Source organism: Mesocricetus auratus, unplaced genomic scaffold (assembly GCF_017639785.1).
Source record: "Mesocricetus auratus isolate SY011 unplaced genomic scaffold, BCM_Maur_2.0 Super-Scaffold_100023, whole genome shotgun sequence".
Classification (NCBI taxonomy): domain Eukaryota; kingdom Metazoa; phylum Chordata; class Mammalia; order Rodentia; family Cricetidae; genus Mesocricetus; species Mesocricetus auratus.
In genome coordinates this window covers 30,663,146-30,688,453 of record NW_024429204.1, presented here as the reverse complement: position 1 = coordinate 30,688,453, position 25,308 = coordinate 30,663,146, and positions in this window count along the sequence as shown.

Below are 25,308 nucleotides of genomic sequence, written 5' to 3'. Positions count from 1 at the left end.
AGTAGCTTGGCAAATAAAGGGCCTGCTACGAAGCCTGAAGATTGATCTCCTGGACTGAGGGACAGAAGAGGTGAAAAGAAGGAGGTAAAGATTCTAAGTGTCACTATGACCTGTGCATACACGTCATGGAACATGCACACACACACACACACACACACAGGTTAATAAATGTTGAAACTAATTAAAAATCACCCATGTCTCATTGCAAAACATTTTTTTCTATATAACCATCTTTTTTGAGCACAGGTCAGTGGTTTCTCATTTCAATCAATCTGGTAATATGTATATATATATTATATATTGTTATGCATTTATATAACCCAAATTGATAATGTTAACAAGAGAAGCACTTCCACATCTATAAAAACATTTTTGCATGGAAAAATTTATTTGGTATCGCTCACTTGAGTACCCATATTTCTGACTCAAATGGATAGGATAATTATCTACATTTTGAAAGTCATGATTTTTCTCAGGAACGAATGCCTGGATTCACCTTCTTAACTCAATTCAATGTGAGGTCTGTAACCTTGGCTAGATGTGTCACCTCCCTAAGTCTCACCTTTTAAAAAAACCCCTAACATAGAGGTAATGATCTGTCTTTTTCAGAGGTTTGTTAAGCTGAAAATATCATGTGGGAATCTTTTGACATAGCATTTAAAACATTGTATTTATCAATAAATCTTGCCTCAATCTAAGGCAAACTCTTGGTGTTAAATAATCTTAAAGCCAAGAATTCTTGGTCGTTTTAACTCTTGCTTGTATGTTCTTGCTGTGTACGTATCTATTCTGAATTGAAACATTCCCTCCTGGAAAGAGGAAGAAGGCTCATAAAACTCAAAAAGCTTGGGAAATTTACAAGCCTCAGGAGTCACAGAAATTTACCACACAGAGGACCTCTCCTCCGGGTTGCACAAATAGCAAACAATTGATGCAGAACTACTGGGGAATAGACTCTCTGGAGTAGTACCTTGCATGTTGTATAGGAAGCTCTGTGGTTACAACTTTTTTTTTCATTTTTTAAAAATTTTAAATAGCTTGTTTTACATGTCAATCCCAGTTCCCTCTCCCTCCTCTCCTCCCGCACCCCTCCCCACCATCTGCCCCATCCTCCCACCCCATTGCCAATTCCTTCCGCATAGGGGATATCTAGAGTCTATCATTTCATTCAGGGTAGTATCCAGGCACTTCCCTAAGAGTCCAGGCAGAGAGAGCAACCCTCTTTGTGTTATAGACACACGATGTCTGTTAGTATTCGAGGGATAAACAAACTTTTGTGTACACGATGGAGTGGGTTTTTAGGTAGTACAGCTACAACTCACACATGTGATCTCCTGTAAGCGAGCCCAAACAATTCATTCATCACCAATCTAGCTAACCTTGGATGGAATAGTGTCCCTGTACTGTTATCAGTGCCTTATCTAGAGTGAGTGGACAGTTTTCAAACTCACAAACAAAAGTCACACAATAGCACACCACCACCCTGGCTTTTTGTGTTTTTGTCAGTGTTCAGTACAGAAGAGTTAAACTTCTGTTCAAATTTACTGCAGAGTTGCTAACCCCTCATTAGTCTGCTGTGATTATATGTGTAGACACGAAACAATGTCACATATTACACTAACATTTATTTAGTTCTTTTTATCTGCTAAGTATACAGCCAATAAAAATATAAATCAGATAAGTATCCTGTTGCCATGAACTGAAAGTCAAGTAGTGGAAATAAGAGGCCAAATCTCACTGGGAAATAATCATGAAATAAAGAAGTAAATAATAATATAGCTGCAATGTACTGAGGGATGTGCCCATTTGGGAATGTTTTGTTTAGTATTTTTATTTCAAAAGTCAAATTTTACTTGTTGTAAGGAACATTTTCCTACTTTCCCTATATTCCTACATTGGCTAATAAAAGAGAAATCTTCCCCAATTATCATGTACCCTCAGATATAATCAGAGCCAGGGCTTCCTACAAGTACTATCAAGGGATCCACACCCCCAGATCCACAAAACCTATTTTCTCTCCATTTCAGTTCATGTCTCCTTTATAGTATGTATATTAAATAATAAAGATTTGTTTTTTCTTTAAAAAAAAATAAAGATAACAAAACAAAATAAAATGAATCAAAGATGATTCTGAGACACTGGAAAGAATTTTTGAACTACTCAGCATGAATGGTGAAGTATTGGTCAGTACACTGAGGAACTTAGAGATCTTTTAACTGAGATGCTGCAATCATGGGGAATTTGCTACTGCACTGGGAAGAGAGAGCATACTAAGTACCTGGAATGATTATATAAACACAAGGAAGAATGGTGGAGCAGGAGAGAGATTACTGATTAAAATGCTAGGGAAAAGATGCTGATGCAACGGAAAAGATGCTGAAGTAATGTATGAAAACACTGGAAGGAAGTTGAAGCGACGGGAATGATGAGGACACACTGAGAAGGATACCGGAACCCTGAGAAGATGCTAAGCTTGGGGAAGATGCTGAAGTAATGAATGAAAACACTGGAAGGAAGTTGAAGCGACGGGAATGATGAGGACGCACTGAGAAGGATACCGGAACACTGGGAAGATGATAAGCTTGGGAAAGATGCTGAAGTAATGAATGAAAACACTGGAAGGAAGTTGAAGCGATGGGAATGATGAGGACACACTGAGAAGGATACCGGAACACTGGGAAGATGATAAGCTTGGGAAAGATGCTGAGTAATGTGCTAAAGAGCTGGGACAGATGCCTAAAATACTAACATGATTTTGAGGAACCATAGGGGAAATATTGAAAGAAAAGTATTACTGTAATAAGGAGTGTAGAGTGTACTAGGGAAGGTGAGAATGTGTGAGACAGGGTGTTGGAGCTCTAGTAAGAGGACTAACATATGGAGGACTATGATGAAATACTGGGGAAAGGTGACTGTCCCTTAGGGAGTAGGCTGAACTCTGGGTTAAATGAAGTAATTCTGTTTTTTTAGTTAGGTCTCCACAAGACTAGAAGATCTAGTGATTGGTCTGATATAATGGATTACTTCAAAAAATCAGTATTCCATTTAGGTATTGTTATGGTTAATATCGAGCGAGGTTCAACTTGACTAGATTTAGAATTGCCATGAAAACACATCTCTGGGCATATCATCGAAGATATTTCCAGAAACCTTTAACTGAGCAAGAACAGACTACCCATATGTGGGCAGTGTTATGTCATAGACTGGAGTCTTAGACTGATTCCATGCAGGAATTGAGATAAGCACCAGAATTCATTCCTCTCTGATTCTTGGCTGCAGATACAATGTGAGAAGCCTCCTCATGCTCCTTCTGTCATGACATCTCCACCATGATAGACTGCACCCTCAAACTGTGAGCCACAGTAAATCCTTTCTTCAGTTACTTCTGTTAGATACATTACCCCATCAATGAAACAAAGGTAGTCAACTCTAATTCTCATTCAGCTTTGCCTTGTGAGTGGATGAGATCAGTGTGTTGCACCTTGCCTGTGTGTGAGTCCACCTGGGGTGGATTCAGAACCTGCCTTCTCCAGAACTTTCCCCTTCATTCTTTCTCTGGAACTCTGTTTCAGACTTGAACGTGTCACTTTAGCCAGTAAAATCAGACAAATATTTCTGTGCCTCTATAATATATGCTCTGTATCTTGCTTTGGGAATGTAGAAGGCAATCTAAGGTAGAAAATTGAGTTAAAGGTCTCTGTCACCTCCTTTGTTCTTCTATTCAGTGTTTACAAAGTAACTGGAGTTTCCTGCACACATAGTGCCCACAAATGCTCTTCAAGTGGCTAAATATCTCCTGGCCTGTACACTTCTCTGAGTTGAAAGGATCAATTCTCACAGAATTTATCAAAAGTATCCAATGGAATAAGATTCGTGAATATGAATAAAGATATTAGTGAGAAGGACATACAAGGAAAGATGAAGGGTGAAATTTTCAACTCCCATCTTATTAGGTCATCCTCTGAGGCAAATCATCATCAAGAAATTTCTTTGTTTCTATATATAGCCATGATGAACTTTTCCAGGGGATGACTGACTCTGCTACATTATCCGAACACCGTCATCATTTTTGACAAGCCGACAGTGTGGTCCAGGCAGACATCCACAGACAGCATCCTTGTGTGATCCTTTCCAACAACAAATGCTTTGGAGACCAACTTTGACAGAGTTTGTCTCTTATTTTCAACTTTGCATCCTACAGATATGTCACGTTGAAAGAGTTAATTTATATTTCTTGATCTTGCTTTCATCTTTTCAATGAAATAGGAAAATGTTAAGAGAAGCTTTTTCTTTGCTAGCCGCTTTGGTTTATCCCCCACCAGCCGCCTGGACTCTGCCACGCGAGCCTGTTTCTAGATCCGCATGAGTCCCAAATAAACACACAGGAAGCTATATTCATTATGAAGCTGTTGGCCTTGCTTGTCTCTTACTGGCTAGCTCTGCTTTAAGTAATTACCCCATAATTGTTAATCTAAGTATGTCTCTTACCAGAGAATAGTTCTGGGGTCCTACCTCATGGCGTTACATCTCGACTCTCTTGTGTTTCCCCTTCCCAGAATCCTCCTCGACTCCTAGTCCCTCCTATCTAGGTTTTCTATTGGCCAGACAGTACTTTATTGACAAATGCACAGGCAAATAACAGGACTTCCCCAACAGGAAAAGCTACAAAAGTTTACTCTGCTTGTTGTCTTGGATTATCAGCAATAATATACACACAGGAAGACTAGACTCAATGGCCAGTAAGTGATAGCAAGGAAGACAATCTCCTGTAACAGGGTAGAGCTTAAAGTTTCCTCTCCTGTTTAAGATTCTTGAAAGTCAGTTGCTTTTAAAGTGTGGATACAAATATTCAAAGTAAATAAAGAAATAGAGAAATACTAACAACAATTCAGCTTTGAGTAGCCCCATATGCTTCACCAAACTGCCCTGAACTTGGTAATTTGATCCTTCTTACAATTTGATTAAGTCTACAGAATAGAGAATATATTTAAAATTGTTATTTTGGGGGATTCAAAGAGCTAAAGGGCATGTCCCAAGGTCACGGCATTATAAAGTAGCAAAACCAGAATTTAAACTGTTATTTTTCAATCCCATCATTTTCAACCAAAAAGTTATTCCATTTAAGCCAAATAGAATCTGTAGTTTTATTATTTATGTATCTAGGAAAGTTGCAAACAAAAGGTTACATGGGGGAGAGCATGGAGGATTCCTACAAATCAGACTGGAAGGCTTATAGGATACCATGCATCCTCCGTTGTGTACTTTGTACAGTCAGCTGCTTAGGCTTAGGACCAAGATCTGCATAGGCAACAGGATAGGATATGGTCACCAGCACTAATCTAGACATGAGCAATCAGGCACCTTTCCAGAACCCAGCCATGTCTCTCTTGCATGCTGGGTGTGACTCAGCCTGTGCCCTTGAAGAGATGATGCTGTTCATCACACAGAAAAAACCCAAATGCCTGTCTCCTCATGCTTTACTAACTTACTTCAACTTTGCATTCAGCTTGTTCCTATTTGGTGTTTGAAATCTCACCCTAGATCTTGTTTCTTGACACATGTTCTATTGAAGACTCAGCCAAAATGTGGTCCCTGGCTTCTGAGTAGAGGGCAGGTACTGGGGTAATTTTGCTAAATGCAGGTGATCTGTGATGTTAGGTTCCATTCCTCCTTCTCTTTCTTCCTGCTGTGTGTGTGTATGTGTGTGTGTGTTTATATTGTAAATATAACACTTCCATATATCCTATCATGTTCTGTAACATAAAGATAGCGAGTATACATCCTCTTTTGAGTTCTTGTTAGCCAGTTGAGAAGGACAATACCATCAAAATGGCAGTGCAAGCTGAAAAGTGCATTTTCAAAGAAGATATATGAAAGCTCAGAAGCAGGAGGCTTCAGGCTCATAGATGGATACTAGGATGGTGTTCGGGGTGGAGAGTGAAGACGCAGTGTCAACTGAGGAGGAATCAGAAGGGAAGAAAAGTGAAGGACACACAGGTATCCTTGTAACATCAAAACAACAACAACAAAGAGCTTGTGAGTGAGCTATGCACCCATGGGCTCATAAAGAAAGGAAGACACAGGCATGTGTGGGGAGAAAGGGCGTTGATGTAACTGTAGAAATGAAATGGGGTACAGGTAAGGCAGCTGGCCTGGTGGATATTAGAATGGTTGAGAGTAGGCCTGATGCGTTTCCTAAGAGCCCTGTACCCTAAAAGACAATGCTATATCCCTATGTAGATAAACGTAATTCAAAATATTGTATTACTACACAGAATAGAAAAGTTATATACATGGGAGGATTAAAAATACCTCTCTAGAATTCTAGACTTTTTTCTTAAGCGCAAATTTCCATACACTCTTATTGAATACTAAATTTTCTCTTTTTTTTTTTTCTGAGTCCCTGCTTACAGATCCCTAAATCAGCTGCTGAATTACTGTGATGCAAAAGGATGTCTATGCAGGATACTCCGCACACACACACAAAATCGCATCTCCAGCATCACAATTCCTTCTTCAGCATTGAATGTTGGGCCAGCCAGCTACCCCAGCTTAGGTGATGACATCTACCTGCAAATGGGAGTTAATGTTGGCACGGCTGTGCTGTGAGTCGGTGTGACAGCTCAGCTCACACTGGGAGAAGCTTCTGTGACATCTGCGCATGAGTGTGAAGCATGTGGGGAAACCATTTGAGTACCACTTGCCTCTCTGATGTAAGTTCTGGCTTAGTGTGCTATCTGGAGATGACTCTTTCTGCTTCGTGGAGTTCTTGGGAAATCCAGACAGGTAAAAAAATGAGTTTATGTAGGTGGCTTAACCGTGACAGGGCACAGTGGAAGGGACGAGAGAGCAAGGTCATTGTCTAGGAAAGCCACAATAGCAGACTCTCACCTCTCTGTGGGGCTAATTCACACCTTGCAGTGCAGGCCATATTGCACAAGGTCATTGGCATGGACATCACTATAAATCAAGACCCAGGTGCTTTTTCTCTGCACTGCCCAAGAATTCCCCAGACAGAATCAGTGGGGCTCTGGTCCAGAAGCTCAGTGTCTCTAAATTAGAATTGTTTGGTTTTCTGAATCTTGTAAGAGGACTCAGGAATCTCTCCTTCTTTTGTCCATGCCATGATGCCACCCCAGCAAACATATGCCTGACCTGCTCATCAGCATTTCCAATTCCATCCTGTACAGAGCAGGACTGAAAGCACACTAGAGTCTCTTCTGCCGCCGGCTCTGGGAAGGTGCTTGCTGTATTTGACCTTATGACCTCAAATCTTTTCACAAGACAACATCAATGATGGGAAACTGGTCTAAGACCACCTGGACCTTGGCATCTTCATTTTGGACACAGAACAGGATGATTCTGTGTTGCTCTCCCCACGTCTTCCTTACCCTACCTCATCCTCTGTCTTCTATGTGTACTTTCTAGCCATGTTTCATGGTTCTATAAATGAGTCGTGATATTTTCTGCCTCTTTGGTAATGAATGTGGCCATCGGTCCCATAGATAATGGCCATTTAAATGCCAAATATCACCTCTTCCATGGAGCCCTTTGTGAACTTTCCAGGACTAGATCTTACAATAAACCTTGATAACCCTGTAATTGTACCTATTGATAAATTAATACAATTCTGAATTTCTTTCTTATTTCTGTTTCTGTCAAGAAGATATAAGTTGCTTGCTGGAGGCATAGCTTGGTTTTAATATCTTTGATGGCAATACACCTCACCAGTTCAATGACAACTTCTTATTCCACTTAAAATATAGTATGTAAAATGAAATAGCATTTCAATTTTATGGCATTAAGAGCTAATATAGAAGCCCTACAGTGGTGGCACATGCCTTTATTCCCAACACTTGGGAAGCATAAACAAGCAGATCTCTTGAATTTGAGGTCAAACTGGTATACAGAGTGAATTCAGGATAGCCAGGGATCCCCCCCCTCAAACACACACACACACACACACACAATGAGCTAAAGAATTTTTTCCATGAAGAAAATACGGTTTGTTTACTGCATTCTATTTTTAACTCCTTGACATGAGCAGGAATACCAGAGGACATTCACACTCAACAAATCCCCCATGGGCATCTCTTTATTTTTCCAGGCCCCAGGAAACTGAATATGTTCTGTCTTCTCCGTGGGAAACAAGTCTAAATGAATCACTTCTAGTGGGAGGCAGAGTGATTGGAAAAGCAGACCTGGAAGTGGGAAGATTCTAACCAATCAAAAAATGAGATTTCTGCTTCCATGTAGACAGTGGGAATAGAACTCTGATGGAAACAAACGGTTAGCATCATGGATAACTCAGGTGAAATTCAGATCATCAACCTTGGTCATCAGTATCTGATGGGGGAAAGTCCTTCTGTGTATATGTTGTCCTACTGGTTGATTAAATAAAGCACTGTTGGCCAATAGGGAAGCAAGATAGGTGGGAATAGGAGTCCGGAGCATTCTGGGAAACAGAGGCACAGTCAGTCATGATGTAGGACACCAGAGGAATAAGAGGTCTGGACCCTTTCTCTGGTAAAAGAATACCACATGAAAATACTCAGATTAGCAGTTATGGCTTAGTAATTAAGTCAGAGATAGCCAAATAAGAAACCAAGCAAATGGCCAACAGCTTCATAATTGATATAAGGTTCTGTGTGTTCATTTGGGACTGTCAAGGCTCTGGGACCAGGCTGGTGGGAAAAACTACATGTTACAAGTATCCATATCCACTGAGTCATCTCTCAGGCCCTAGATTTCTTCTCATTGTTATCACTTTTCTTGATGCTGTTATTTGTTCATGGCATTCCCTGGCCAATGTTGTTATTATTTATACACCAGGCCAGAATAATTGTCTTCTAAGTGATTGCCTGAAGTTAAAAATTAGAATTCCCATGAACTTAAGGACAACTGAGTGTGTTATGACTAAGTTCTCTACTCTGAAAAGAGCTAGGAACAAAGGAAGGTTGTTTTATGAGAGAGAGTGTTTTAGACAGTTGGCCACCAATTCATGGGATTCTAGATGATGTCTTCTCCACATGTAGTAGAGGGGTCTGAGTTTCCCAAAAAAAAGAAGATCCTGATTCACATCCATACACATGTAGCTTTCTGAATGATAGAATCCAGATTCCCAGCTGCCCCTTGTGAAGAGATGCACACTGATATCTTACTTGTTTGTGTACAAGAGAAGGCTCTGTCACACAGTAGTTTTTCAGAGTCAAACGTACATGTCTCAGGAATGAGCCCCTTAGTCAGGAGAAAAGCTTCCATATTAACATGCTTTGACCACTGGACAAGATGAATGCAGCTCTGTTTCTCCTATGAATGTTTGATGTCCCTCTGTGCCCAAGAATCCACCCTCCTAGTCACTGACTTTAAACCTGTACAGCAATTCTCCAGGTTGTTCCAAAGGAAGTGTCTGCTGTAGAGTGTTGTGACTATGTCACTCAGGGGATATGAACAGAGGATAAAATCCATTTGGCATGACCTCATTGTGACCTTTAAGTGTCTCATGAGCCCAAATCGCTATCAAGAGCATAGGACAGGTTCAACATTATAGGAATATCTTGTCATAGCCCCATGGGTTTCATTCCAACATGCCTTTGGTTTGAAATAATAATGAACAATTAACAAATATTTGTCACCCAGGGTCTGTACTAGACCCTCAGTTACCATCACAACATTTCAAAACAATCCAGGCATACTTAGAAATCTAATGATGCTTCAAACCCCAGAGAAAACAAATATAAGCAACATAATCTAAGCAACATGGAGGTCACAGTCAGGCTATCAGAGAGGCTAAGAGTTCAAAATGAAGACTTTGAGTCAGTCATCCTTGATCAAAAGCCAGGCCCATCTCTTAAGAGTTGTCTTATCCAGACTACTTGTGTGTGAAATGGAGACAGCATAGCTATGTAAAGGCATGATGTTGCTATGAAGAAAAGCCATATAATTCACGTGAACTGCCTGCAAGTGATCACTCCACAGAAACCCCTTGGAAAACAACACCAACTAATTGCATTGTTTTTACCAAGTAGTTCTAGGTCCTAACCAGTGTACATGAGATGGGAAGGGTAAGTTAGTCTGTGTAGCCAAAATATTTCCAAAGCAGTGACATTTAACTATAGTGTTAGAAGACAGATTAGGGTAGAGGGAAAGGAGACTGGGATGCTTTCAACAGCAGCCAGGACAGAAGACCAGCCTGAGTAAAGGTCACAGGACCAAAAGGGTTGATGCAAATAAGTATGTGTTGAGGTTGCCTAGAAAATAATTTACTTAGGAAAACGCTCCCTACACAAATATGAGAACCTGCTTTAGAGCCATAACTCTCATGTAAGACAGAACAGTAGTTCATGCCTGTGAACCCAGTGTTTCTACAGTGAAATGGGAGGAAGCCCTGAAGCTTGTGAGCTACCTAGCCTGGCGCATACAACAACGAAAACCCAAAAAGACCTATCTCAAACAAGGGCCTTGAGAGCGCCACACATTTTCTGTAGCGCATACACACTAGCATTCACATACTACAATGAGAACTAAAGTAGCATTGAGAGAGAAAACTGCACACACACACACACACATATACACATGTGCACATGATTAGACTACATGTAAGCAATAAGGGAAAGAATGTAAACAGAGTTTGAAGTTCAGTTGTGGACCTCGAGATTCATTCTAAGTACAAGGAATGTCTGTCCCCATGGCCCTACAGCCCAGTTTCAATAATTCATATTTCTCCATGACCAAGGGTCCAGGGCAGTCTCCTCTTTTCTGGACTTCAGCAATGGACTCCTTAGCTGCTATTTCTGTTTTCCTTTATCCACACCCTCCCAAGAATTTAATATCCCACACTCAGAGATCAGAGTAATCTCTCTAAATCCTAATCAGATTATGTTATCTGCTGCTTAAGGCCCTAAGCAGTTTCCTTTTCACTTAAAAACAAGCCAAATTTTGATGTATGCAACCTTATATAACTAGATTATTCTATCTTAATCATTCTGACTCAGTTCAAAATTTCTACTTTCTAGACTTTCTGGCATCTCCAGATATAAACAGAACAAACAGCACAGCTCTCCCCATACACGGACTGTAATATAATTTTAAAATGTTTTGCCACACCCTAAACACATCTCCTGTATTGATTTGACACTTTAATGGTTATTATCTTCCTCCCTAGAAGATACATTCCACCAGACAGCAGCATTCTGTCTGCTATACTCACCTCTGTTCCCTAAGCAAATGAAGGAAGGTATGACAACGGGAAGAGAAGAATGTTCAGTTTCCATTCAGCCAACATATCAGTCCCTAAGTTGATGTGTGTCCTTCCAATGCTGTTTTAAAATTCCCATGTGCCAAATGATTTCTCATCGAAGCTACACTTATTCCAGCTCCCAGTCACTGTGGGGGGTGTCTGAATTTCTTCAGCCTATTACGATCATCACCTCACCATCTTCGTCAGTCTTTCTTGTTACATCCATGATATCATCCCATGAGAATAGTTGTCTCCTTCATATATATCCCCCTTCTGTTTTCTTGTTAAAGCCTCAGAATAAGCACAAGTTGACAGTGTTTTCTTTGCATTTGAGATGGAGAAATGATGCCTTGGCACTCAGAAAAATTTAAATGGCTTGCTAAAAATCACACATCTACTATGTGAAGGAATGCGTTTCTGACCTGGAATTACTTGATTTGAAATGGATGCTTGTCCTGGGCAAACCTGTCTCTCCCATTCCATTCCAAATCCTCTTGACACTCAAACATTGTCCCTGTCCTTAAGATTTCAATATTGTCCCTGTTCCTAAGATTCAAATGCATGCCATCTGTTGGACTCTTTTTGTTTTTTTTTAAAAACTCAGTTCTGGCAACAATCTTAGCCTGGCATTGACTTTTGAATCATCTGACCTTAGTCAATTTGAACAGACCCAGTACAACCTGTCATTTAAAGATCCTAAACAAAAGGACACCTCACCTAGGGTGTCTTCCCAGCTGGAGAAATGTGAGGATGTAAACCCAGATTGGTAAACTGAGGGTATTAAACTCACTGGAAGGGGGTGCTCATCATCCCCAGGTGATCACTGTTTTCTGCAGTAAGAAACTTCTGTTTTTGTTTTAACATGAAAAATTTAAAGCTCAGAGAAAACTAAGGTGTGTGTGCATTCCTTATACTCCAGGTCTTGGCTCAAGAATTCCTTTGAAAAGATTTTTTAATAGAGTCTAAGAGACTTTCTCAAGATGAGTATGTTGATAGGGTGCTTTGTGTTTGCATAATGTGAACCACATCAGAGCCCAGGGCACTAACCCCTGCTTCTGGAACTCACTGCTAATAAGACAAAGAGTGGCAGATCCAAGTTAAATCTCTGGCATCTCAAGGGGAAAAAACGTCAGAAAAGCATGCCTCACATTCTTTTTCTCTTGTCAGGCAAATTGGTATTCTGCTGATCCTGTTTCTGAAATATCTTGCAATTCAAGCCATTAGAGGGAGAAAACACTTATTTGTCATGACTTCCCTAGGATTCGGAGATGTGCTCTGTCAAAAATGATTTTTCAGACATAATCCATCAAGTGCAGATTGCTATTTGTGTTAATTACTATGTGACAACCCAGATTTCTCCAGAGAGCCCCCTAATTTTCATGGCTTATTCAAAGCAAGGAGGAACATGTCTACCAAGCAGTAAGTGAGATACGGGTCAAACATTTCTTCTGTTGGACCTCTGCCCTAAGTGGTTTTGTAAGATGTTTATCTCAGACTGGCCAAGTATTGTTTTGTATGGTCAAGTTTCTTCCTTGTGGCTTTCCTAAGCTGTCTCTATATTGTGACTCTTTGAAGACTGAACTTTTTCATGAGCTCTTTTGAAGGATGAAATGTCTGAACTGCTGAGTCGAGTCTGGAGTTAACCCATTAGAGTAAACATTTCCATGGTTTGCTACAGTATTTATGCACTCACTGGTCAACCAAATACTAAAATTTTAAATTAGAAACATGCAGAGAAAGAGAAAAAAATCAAAAATATGATTATGAAACTGAATTTCTATGCCGATGGTGCAATGTAGCTTCCATATAGTTTTCAGGGCTATGGAGGCTTGAGTTCAGACAGTATGTATAACTATATGAAAACACTATGTTCGCCTCTCCCTTGTATGATACTACCTTCTTCCTTCTACATCCCTTTAACCCCCGATGTAAACATCAACCTCCTCTTTGATGCCTTTTCCATTCACTTGGCACAATTCGCATTGTTCTCTAGAACAATTCAGAAATCTTCACCATGTCTAACCATAGCTTTGCTGTTCATTTAAAAAATTCGTTATAGTTCTATCATCCCTGCCTTCCCTTTCCTCCACTCAAATCATCCCATACACCCTCCATGCTCTCTTTCAGATCCATGTCCTCTTTTTTCATTATTGTTGTAATATAATTCATGTACATGCATATGTATACTTACATTCCTCAATACATAAATACAACCTACGCCGTCTGTATATTACTGGTATGTTGGGTTTTAGGAACGAGCATTTGGAATTGGATAAGCAGTTGGTATTCTCTTCCTTGGGAATGGAATGTCTTCCACTCTCAGGCTCTCAACATCCTTTGGTTGACTCTACTTTCGCATCTACAGTTAAGGCCTCCTACCACCCCTGCTTACCCCATACCCAGCCACAGCCACTTGGGCACTGCTATTGTTGTCCTTGTTTAGCTCATGTTTAGGCTCATGCCAGTGAAACTTTTCTGAAATTACTAGGAAAACCAGTCTCATAGCAAATTCCTAGTCCTCTGGCTCTTATACTTTTTCCACAGACTCTTCTGTAATGTTCCCTGAGCCTTAAGTGTTGAAATTATATTACATATACATCCATTGGGAATGGGCAGCACAACTCTGCATTTTGATTGTTGCAGTTTCCCATAATGGCCTCTAGCCATTGTAAAGAGAAGTTTCCTTGATGAGAGGTGAGGACTACACTTACCTGGTTTCTGCAGTTGCTTTATCCCTGTCTCCAAACAAGTAGTAGAGTTCTTATTCCCTCTCCTATGTATTCTGAGAAATCTTTAAGCAGTAATCCAAGTATGGTGAGAAACAAACTTTTACACTGATTTTCTTTTTCCTTTGGTTATTGGATGGTCAGGGACAAAAGTGAAGAGTATATACTAAATATCTAACATTTTTTTCTTTTTTCAGAAGAAAAAATAACTGAAAATAAAGGTTCAAAAAACTTGCACAATTAGTCCAAGAATATGCAGCTTGTAAATTATAGACTTAGAGTTTTAACTTGGGTCCCTCTGACCCAATAGTCCTTATACCACAAATGCTGCAGTGTCTAGGGAACATATTGTCTTATTCACTTTGTCTCATTCTGTGGGTCATTATCAAAGTGGTTTCCAAATAGATAATTAGGTATTGTTCCTTTTGACCAATGAATTACTCAGAGAACACAGACATTACCTGCCTAATTGCTTTGCAGAGCCTAGGAATCATGTGTTGATCTACGTGTTTGAAACATCTGCTAATTTTATGCATGTCCAAAAGATATCATCTCAAACTCATGCCACTTGCATAGGAGTGTGAATAAAATTTACTTTGGAGGATAATTAGTGACTTCCCCTCAGGGTGGTGAGCTAAAAGGGAGGACTCAGACTTCTCAGTCAGTTGCTTGAGTTTTCCTATCACTTCTGTCTCTGGCATGGCTGTGTGATCATGGTGGATCTGCCGTGAGACATCATGCTTCCAAGAAAGGGAAGGCTGAGCCCTATATTGAGAGGCAAAATGTTCACTTGTAGCTCCTGAGTATGGTTAGTGAAATATGAAGTTTATGTTGGTTGTTCCCAGAGTTCTCCTGTGGTTTGCTTTTTTATTCTATCATATGCAACTAACCCACCTCTGTGGGTGTCTATTGTATTGATATATTGTCTCTGGCTTCGGGGAAGCTCTAAGTGATAATATACCACAATTAACCCAAAGGAACACTAGCATAAATTGAACTGACAATAATGTTCTACTGTTTCCTCATTCATCTATCCATTCACTTGGCCTACAAATGAATCTGGAAACATACCCACTACCAAACTCTGTGGTAGCCAACTAGGAAAAAGCAATAAACAAATGCTATTGTGTCTTCATGTGAGTCAGAGTCCAAAGTAAAGAAGGAAATACATTCAAATGTAGAGGCTTGTAGTATCACTCCCACGCTGAAAATACTGTAAGCTGGAAACGAATTTTGTCTACCTAGCCTATGAAACATCACCCTTAGCATTCACAGAATTCGGTAAGTAGTTCACAGTCGTGACCAGGTTGGGGGTGTGCTGACTGAAAGCTGAAGCACACTATTACTGCACTGCATTGCCAGTGCAGCTCATAAACTACATCTCTGTCCAGAAAAAGGAACAAAGAATCAGCCTTCCATCTACAGTTTCTAGTAAGTGCCCATCATTTTAATACCACTGGAAAGTCAAAAGCCCCAAGCAGAACAACGCTAAGTAATTATCTTCCATATACCATACACTACAAGGAGAGAAAAACACACCAGGATAAGGCAGAAGTGAGGGGTGAGAGAGAGTAATTATTTTAAATAGCTCAGTCTGGGAGATCTTCATTAGGCTAGTCACTGTCATCTGGTGCGCTCTGGAAAAATACCAGCCCAAACTGAACACAAACGCCTTGAGAACTTTCAAGAAATATCAACTAAGCCATGGTGCCAGAAAGAAAAGCACCATACAGAATGATGTACCATATGGGATGACATAAGAAATGTAGTAAGAGGGTTTTAGGAAAGATTTGATCAAAGACTAGCATGATGGATGTGAATTAACACTTAATAGAATCACTGTGTCTGCCTTGTTGAGTTTGGCCAATAAAGGAGCCAGGTCTGAGTCAAGGATCGTGCTTAAGAGAAGCTATGAAAATCAAGTTCAGAAATGGTGGTTAGTTTGACAAAGGCAGTAAGAAGGAATTATATGGCTATTAGCAAGTTGAGTCATGCGTGAGGTCAAGCTTTCTTACCTCCTCTTCCCTGCATCCACACTAAAAATAATGCTAGTCTTTGTGGGTAGCATTTTTGGCAGTGGCCAGGAGATGGAAGACACACCCTGTGTTTTGTGTTCTTCTCACGAGGTCAGCAGGCCTGGATTAGCTGGCCAGAAGGGCATCTGGCATGTAGATATCAAGTAACCCAGGCACATGTTACTGAAGGCAGCTACCCAGGGAGAACAGACACAGGAAGGACCCCCGGTGAGATGAGCCAAGCCAAGCCCTAGAACAAATGCAGCTCCACTGTGCCACAGTGATGCAGTAGGATTCGGTTTGCCAGTATTTTATCGAGTATATTACAGCCTAGATCTGGCGGGGAGGGGCTTGGTCGTGCTCCAGTTAATGTGACAGACATTGATGGTCCTCCATGGGAGGCCTTACCCTCTATGAGGAGTGGATGAGGGGTGGATGGGGAGATGGTGGGGGGGAGTGGGGGGAAAGGAGGGAGAGGGAACTGAGATTGGTATGTAAAAGAAGATTGTTTTAAATTTAAATTTAAAATGTTGCAGCAGTTTGAAGTAATTTGTACTAAGGGTTTTCTAACTGACACACATACTATAGAAGTCAAGTGGGACATCTAGAGTTCAGGATTTAAAAAAAAAATTTGTTCTTCTATTTCTTCTTACTATAGAACCAGAAAATGAAGTCAATGGCTAACAATGAAGACCAGAGAGGCGGTACCAGACTTTGAAAGAATGGGGAAGAAACATATAAAGTGCACCCGGGAGAACAGGGAGGAGAAGGCTGAAGAGAATTAAGTCCTGCTGTTTACTGATAGAAAGTCCCAGATGCCGCAGGTGCTTACGAGTGGGAAAGCAGACGAGATGAGTGGTCAGTGGTTGTCATTTTTCTTCACAAATGTCTGACTCTACGAGACAAGTCAACCTGTGCCCAGCACAGAAAGATAATGGGTTTCACATGGGTTTCATTTGAAAGAGGAGGGGATGGTATCATGGGGGTGACATAGTGAGTATCTGGGGCTTCCTAAGGCAAATAATACTTTTTCTGACTAAGGAAATGTATCATTACAGCAAAAAATCATCAGGAGGTAGTGTCTAAGACACGTGTCTAGCACCACTAGTCTGGAAAGTAGTTTAAGCAAGTGCTTATAATGACAGATCTTGCAATCAAATCTGGATAAAGGACCGAATAAAGGCACGAGGAATAAATATCCTATTGTTCACATCAATTTGGTCATGTATGTGTCTGCCTGAGTATCTGTGTGTCTGTGTGTGGTGTGTAGTGACATATCTGTTTATGCTTATGTTTATTGTTAGGGTTAGATGTGTGTCTGTGCAAGTCTGTGTATCTCTGTGGTTTTATATGTGTCTCTGCATATGTGTCATGGGCTATATGCCATTATGTGACATAGTGGGTGTCTACATGTGTCTCAGTGTGTTGTGTAGCACGTGTGTGTCTGTATCTACATATCTCTATATGTGTGTTGGCTATATATGTGTGCATTGCAATGTGTGTGTTGTATAGTATGTGTGTGTCTCTGAGTATCTGTGTATCACGACATATTGTCTGTGTGTGTTATGTGTATATGTGTGCCTTCATATGCCTGTGGTTATCTGTGTATGCCTGTCTGGATTAAAACACTACATATTTTCTTTGTGTCATTAACCAATACAGGTACTACTTGTTCTTACTACTTAACACCATTCCATCCTTTCAATGCAGCAAGAACTAGCCTTCCCATACATCTACCTATAATGTGAAAATCATAAAACACATCTTATGGTCATTTCAAAACAACATTTTTTTTTCTTTATACTTTTTCCTGCATCTTGGATCTACCACGGTGTTCCTCTCTAGACAGAAAGAACTGTACAGAGGCCACTGGCCCATGTCCTTGGAAGCCAGCCCAGTATGGCGAGTAGATAGATGATGAACCTGTTTCTAGCCTCGTGTGCAAATTAGGTAAGTGAACCTGGTATGCTGTGCATGCATGATCTGCTCCTAGCTGTTATGCTAACCCAGAGTAAGCAGGTGGGACTGTGTGGTCTGAAACCCATGATTTCATAGGGATGGTTCTCTTTTTAATCATTTTTTAAAATTTTATAAACTGTCTTTTCACATTTTACATACCAATCCCAGTTCCCACTCCCTCTCCTGTTCCTTGTACTGCATACATCTTCCCACCACATTCCACATTGACTCCTCAGAGAGGGTAAGGCTTCCCAGGGGGAGCCAACAACTCTGGCACCTTACTTTGAGGCAGGACCAAGACCCTCCCCTCCCCCCACATTTAGGCTGAGCCAGTCATCTCTCCAAAGAGAATGAGCTCCACGAAGCTTGTTCAAGTACTACGGATAAATCCTGGTCCTACTGCCAGTGACCCCACAGACTGTCCAAGTCACACTATTGTCACCCACATTCAGAGGGTCTAGTCTGGTCTTATGCGAGTTCCCTGGCCATCAGTCAAGAGTCAGCTGCTTTTGTGAGTTTCCTTATCATGGTCTTCACCCCTTTGCTCACATTATCTCTTGGCCCTCTCTTCAAGTGGACTCTGGGAGCTTAGCCCAGTGCTTAGCTGTGGATCTCTGAATCTGCCTCCATCAGTTGCTGGATGAAGGTTCTATGATGATAATACAGATAGTTATGAATCTGATTACAGGGGAAGGCCAGTTCAGGCACCTTTCCACAGATGCCTAAAGTCTTAGCTGGGGTCATCCTTGTGGATAAAGGGGCATTTCCCTGGTGCCAGGTTTCTGGATAGCCCCATGATGACTCTCAAAGGAAAGGCTCTTAGAACACAAATGCAGTGAGTGTCATGATAGCTCAGGACCTTATTAAGAACTATTGCATTCTATTTATATCTCTGCCCATAGAAAATGCCTTCTTTAGAATGCATGGTTCCTGGTACTAATCAAAATGCAAAACCACACACTGGTTTGGATATTCCTAATATAACGCGTGCTTGCAGACAGCCATAAGGAAAGAGTCTCTATGCCAGAGTGTTGCACAAATAGAGGCCATTATGTGTCTCATCTTGCCTCTAAAACAAAAAACGTGAATGTGAGCACTTGAAAAGAATTTTAAGAATCTCAAAGAAGAATAATATATTTTTATTTTGACAGTTACATTATTATTAAAATTATGTACTTCACTTTTCAAAATCTTAAAGTTAAAAAAGCTGGCAATTAAAAACGATTTTATACCAATCCATATCACACAGTTTTGTGATTATCACACACACACACACACACATATTTACACGTGTGTGTGCATGCACATGCTAGCGCACAAACAGAGGGTGATAAGAGGAGGGGAGCAGGAAGGTTGAGTTGAGGTAAGAACAGAGGAGAGCAGGGTGAGAGATACCATAATAGATCGAGGCACTATAGGCTTGAGGAGTGAGCTGACTCTAGTGAGATCTCCAGAGATCTATATTAGCATTGTTCCCCAGCCAACAGATTGACTGAGCAGCTCCTCGCTAGATGGTGGAATCATCTTGAGTCAGCATGTCGCCCACCCTTCAGTCAGGTTCAGTGGAAGCGACACGTGGCGGCCTGCAAGCCTAAGAGGAAGAAGATTCCATGAGAGATAGGGCAGCCGGGCAGGTCTGACTGGGCACCACCACTGCTTTGCTACACTGCCATCATTAAACTGAGCTGAGACACAACAGGACCACTGGAGTGTCTTTCTCTCTCATGAAATGCAATGCAGCCGAAGCCTTTGCTCTAGGAAAAAATGGAAACGTGCCACAGTTTGTATTTCTGACTAACAAATAAGTGGGGTATTTCCTGAGGTGACCATGGTTGAACAGTGAGAAGGCCTGGGCAACCTATGGGGCCCTGAGCAGTGGATCAGTGTCTATCCCTGGAATACAAACAGTCATCGTGTGCCCATAGCACAAAGAGGGATGCTCTCAGCCTGGACTCTTAGGGGAGTGCCTGGACCCTACCCTGAGTGAAATGACAGACTCTAGATATCCCCTATGTGGAAGGAATTGGCAATAGGGTGTGAGGCTGGGGGGATGGGGAAGTGCGGGAGGAGGGGAGGGAGAGGGAACTGGGATTGACATGTAAAACAAGCTATTTAAAATTAAAAAAAAATTGAAAAAAAAGAAAGTGGAAACATTGGTTGAATTTTCAAGAGAATTAGACCTAAGAAAGTAAAAGAGAAATTCTGTTATCAATAACTTGCAGTAATTTTTGTAAAAGATCAAATTACAGTAAACCTATCTTTCCTTAATGAGAATTTCCTGTTTACAGTCAGTCTATTGGTATGCAAAAAATCTTGTAACTTTGATAATGAACAGTGAGAGATTTTTAAATAAAGCCTCTAACTATGTTTTGTCATTTACAAAAATGTTTTAAGAAAAGAACAGGTAAAAAGTTCTTGTTCTTGTCACAGGATTTTAGATTTGGGTACAGACAGATGGCAATGGGCATCAAGCCAGGGCCTCAAGCATGCCAGAGAGCTCTTTAACACTGAGCTACACCACAGCCCACCTTGAAATGTTTTCTAAGCAATAAGTAGCAGCTGTTTCTTGAAAAAAATTGGGATTATATTAAATTATTGCTATTTCCCAATGTAAAGAGCTTCTAACATGTTTGCTAAACTAAGTGAATTATGTTTTGTTTACATATAGAAGGCAAAGTATTTATATATCAAAGTCTCTTTTTTATTTATTGTATTTGTTTCTAGTATAATGAATCTAGATGTGCTCTTATAGGACATGATGATTGATAATGGTTTTAACAGTGCAGTTGCCAACATATGGCTTTTCTAATTTCAAACCCTTAGCAAAAGTCTGTAGCATAAGAAGGAACAAGGCATGAGAGAGAGGGTCTGAGAAGTGACTTTTCAGACACAAGAAGCAGCAAATCGTGATACTCACATAGGAGAGTGCTGACTTGATTAAAGGCTGAACGTAAGAGCCTTGTATCTACAGAACACTGGAAAAGAATTCAAATGCCAACTAGTCCAGGAGGATTCTGGGAAGGAGAAACACAGGAGAGTCAACATGTAACCGCCATGGGGTAGGAGTCCGAAACTATTCTCCAGTAAGAGACATACTTAGATTAACAATTATGGGGTAATTACTTAAAGCAGAGCTAGCCAGTAAGAGACAAGCAAGGCCAACAGCTTCATAATGAATATAGCCTCCTGTGTGTTTATTTGGGACTGATGCAGCTCTAGAACCAGGCTGGCGGGAAGGCTCCTCTCAAAGAAAAAGCTTCTCTTAACAAAATGGTTGTCAGAAGCGGGACTGAATTTCCACGTAGAATGACAAAAGTTTTAAAGGAATTTTAGAAACAGAAGAATGGAGAGAAGCACAGATTTTTGGTGGCAGCATTTTCTCAGGTGGGCTCTGTTTTGCTAGCGACAAGCCGAGATCCACGTGGCTGGCTTACCGGAGTCTTCCTGACTTGGCATAAAAAGGAAAAAAAAAAACCAACAAGGTTGTTTTAAGAGACTCTGCTAACGATTGAAAGGTGTGTACGTACAGCTGGAAGTCAACATGGACTGAGGCGGTAAGCTGGAATCACGCTTACGCCTGCCATCTTGAAAAAAAAATGGCAGTTTTAAACTGCTGCAGTTTTAACAGATAAGACACGTGGCTAGAAAAACATAAAGATTTACTGTAAAGTCACACTTGGATAAAGAAAAGCCTCTAAAGGTTTACAGTGTGTTTAAAAATATACGTAAGATTGAGAGAGAAAATAAAGAAGCCAGCTATGGTGGCGCACGCCGGTAGCAATTGCTCCAGAGGCAGAGGCAGGCAGATTTTCAAAGAGAAACCCTGTCTCAGAGAAAAATAAATAAAAGTAAAAGAAATAGAGTAATAATAACAATAGATAGATAAATAAGCCACGTAAAGATGGAAAATACACAGAGAGTCTGGATACTGTAGTCTATTGTGTTTTTCAGTTTTTTGCTTGCTCAGGAAGGAACTGCTACTAAAGTATACTTGATTAGAAACGCTGCTAAATTAATCCAACTTCTAACTTTTGGAAATGCCTTGACTTCAAAATTTAAGTATAAGGATATGTTACTTGGGAAAAGAGATTTTACTTATGTTTCTACAGAAAATGAAAAGCTGAGGATACCTTCTAGGCTTCTGTGGTTTGATGAACCAAGACCCCCGGAAGCAGTGGATCAGATGTTCCAACAATTGAAACAGCTAAGATGATGCAGTCTTACAGACTCCGAAAATATGGACTTACACAGGTTTCTGAGTTTTGTCATGATCCCCATGGTATAAACAGCGCCCCCTTCCAGCACAAAGCAGTTTGGAATGAGCGACGTCCTAATTCCCATCTTGTTTATAAATCTTTGTTTTCATTTAAATGGGATTGTTTATAATTTGCTAATGATCACAGCCAATCTCTTATTAATGGTAAAAAGGGGAATTATGGTATGGGTATTGTTTTTCATTTATTGATACAAATTCAAGGTCAATTTTGTGATGTGTATATTTCTCCTCTTGATTAAGTATTGTGCTTATACTGATCTTTTACAACGTAATGCATAATTGAATACAGACTATAGATAGTTACTTATAATAGAACTTATAGTTAGGTAAGTTAGGTTTTCTAGATATATAGAGATGTATTTGAGACAGATAGATAGTCTTCAAACCTTTCAAAGACCTTCAGAAAATGACATTTAAAATGGTTTAGGGTTTTTCTTGACAATGAGAAATGTCTGCTCCTGGCAGCACCAATTACGTCTGAGAAGAAGATGGGCATCGAAGAAACTTGTTATGGAGTTTGCTTTCAACATGGCAAGATTAGCCATTTGGGCAAGAAACTGCTCTTGCCTGTACTGCTTGACTGTTGTTGTATAATCTGGACATAAAGGACCCACGGGAAAGTGACTGCTGAACTCAGTCTTACAGGGTTCCTGCTTCATGGAAGAGTCTACCAGACTTTCTGCAGGACACAGAAAAATGACTGACAGACTGCCAATGCAGATGGACAGTTTGAAATTTCCTGCTTTGCTGAGAAGTGTTCCAGACACATTGTGGCCTATGGGCTGAAGATGGATGCCCCAACATTACAGAGGAACTTTGGGTGACTGTCCAGGCAGTAAGATATCTCTGTCAATCCTAGTGTTTACATATTATCCTTCTGTGGTCTTTGATGGAGTTGAAGACAGATAGTTATAGTTATAGTTTTCCTTAGTTATGATAAAAGATGAGCTAAATATAGAACTTTGGACTCACAAGGATGGGATGGATGATATTTTCTTTAAATCTTGATAAAATATTGTAACTATGTTCTTACTTGATAACTGTTCTGTCATATACAATTTGACTATGTTAAAGTTAAGACCTTTCTTTTTGTTTAAACAGGAAAGAGGAGATGTTGGGGAAGTCTTTTGTCAATAAAGCACTGTTGAGCCAATAGGAATCTAGATAGGTGGGACTAGGAGTCCAGGGGGATTCTAGGAAGGAGAAACACAGGAGAGTCAACATGTAACCGCCTTGGGGTTGGAGCCCGGAACTATTCTCCGGTAAGAGACATACTTAGATTAACAATTGTGGGGTAATTACTTAAAGCAGAGCTAGCCAGTAAGAGGCAAGCAAGGCCAACAGCTTCATAATGAATATAGCCTCCTGTGTGTTTATTTGGGACTGATGCAGCTCTAGAACCAGGCTGGCGGGAAGGCTCCTCTCAAAGAAAAAGCTTCTCTTAACAAACTAGGATGAAGAGGCGAACACGTCCCATACTCAGCCATTTGGCAGTCTATATAACTATACTCAAAAGCCATTCATGAGGCTTCTCACTATATCGATTCATTTCCTTTGGCAAGGTGACTTCGCCTGTTTTCTTGGTTTTTAAATAGTGAGAAGGTGGAACATGTGATTTACCATCTTAACTATTCATCACACTCATCTCTCACTTGGCTCTTTTGGATTGTGGAGAAATTACTCTTTTAAAATTAGTTCTGACAATTAGATAAATGCATAGAATACAATTTTTTCACATACAGTCCAACTGCTCTCTCTTACCCCTCACCCAACTCTTGCTGATCTGCCCTCTGATGTCCATAATCTTTTTCTACATGCAGCAGACACAGTTGCTGTGTGTTTGTGATTTCAACCACCAGGACATATCCAAAAGACATTTCAGAGGACTTGTCTCCACCTTCCAGTCCTTACTATCCAGTTCAATTAGGGACAGGTGGTAGATTTGGGCTTTGATCAAGGGTACTTAGGACCAGAAATCATGGTCCTTCCTTCCATATTTGTATAATTTTATCAAACAGGCACCACAGATATTTATGTTAAAGATTTTAAGCAATAAAGTACAGTTATACAGTTCATGTTTGTCACTTTGACTCCATCAAAGTGCTAGTAATAATCATTCTGTATGTCAAACATAGTTTCATATTTACTTATTGTTGACTCACTAATACATGTTTTACAAAAGAACTGCAAAATCCTCCATCAAGTCACACTAGCAATAAGTTGAGGTTGAAGTACAGTTCATGCAAAGACATTGAATGAACAATGACATGAAAAAGCAGACTTATCAGGAGGTATTGGCTTATTACAGACCCACCAGTACCCATATGCTTATAACCATAAATCCTAATACCTCAGGGTTTCTAGAAGACAAGACTCTTCCCTCTCAACTCCAAGAATTTTTCAACAATATGGAGACATGACTCCAATAAGACATGTACCTTTCTCTATGAGGTCCACCAAAAATATAACATAGACTCAAGCATCACCAGTCATGTACCAAATTTACCATCAATGATCAAATCTGTAGAGGTTGAGCATCTGCAGTTCTGTGAACCACTGTGTGTTATGTAATTGGTGGCTGAACCCATTGTAGCCACTAAGAGGCAATTGCTCTCTTGTCAGGCTGGAGCAGACAGTCTGAACAAAAAAATAATGTTTTCTTTCCTGCAAGATAAGTAAAAAACAAACATTCCCAATAGAAGATGACATCAAATCACACAGTAGCATTATACAAATGTCACAAGGTAGAGCCAAATGTCAAGCGCTCAAAGGAAAGATTGCTTTGCTGATGTGGAAAACCATCTTGCACTGATATCTGATATACTACCAAGCACTTCATTGAATGGAGAAGATCACACACTTAGGAAGATAATGTTTGGCTTCCTCTATTGACTTTGTTTTGTTGTTGTTGTTGTTTTGTTATTGTTCCTTGCTTATTTGTTTAGGAGAGGAGATGTGTAACCAATTCCATTTTCTTATAAAACTAATAATTGAACATTGACAAAAATAACTCTTGTTGTTTATAAAAAGGGATGTCTAAATGTTATCAGACTACATTTTCTAAGTTTTATTGGGAAGACAAAGTGAAGAGTA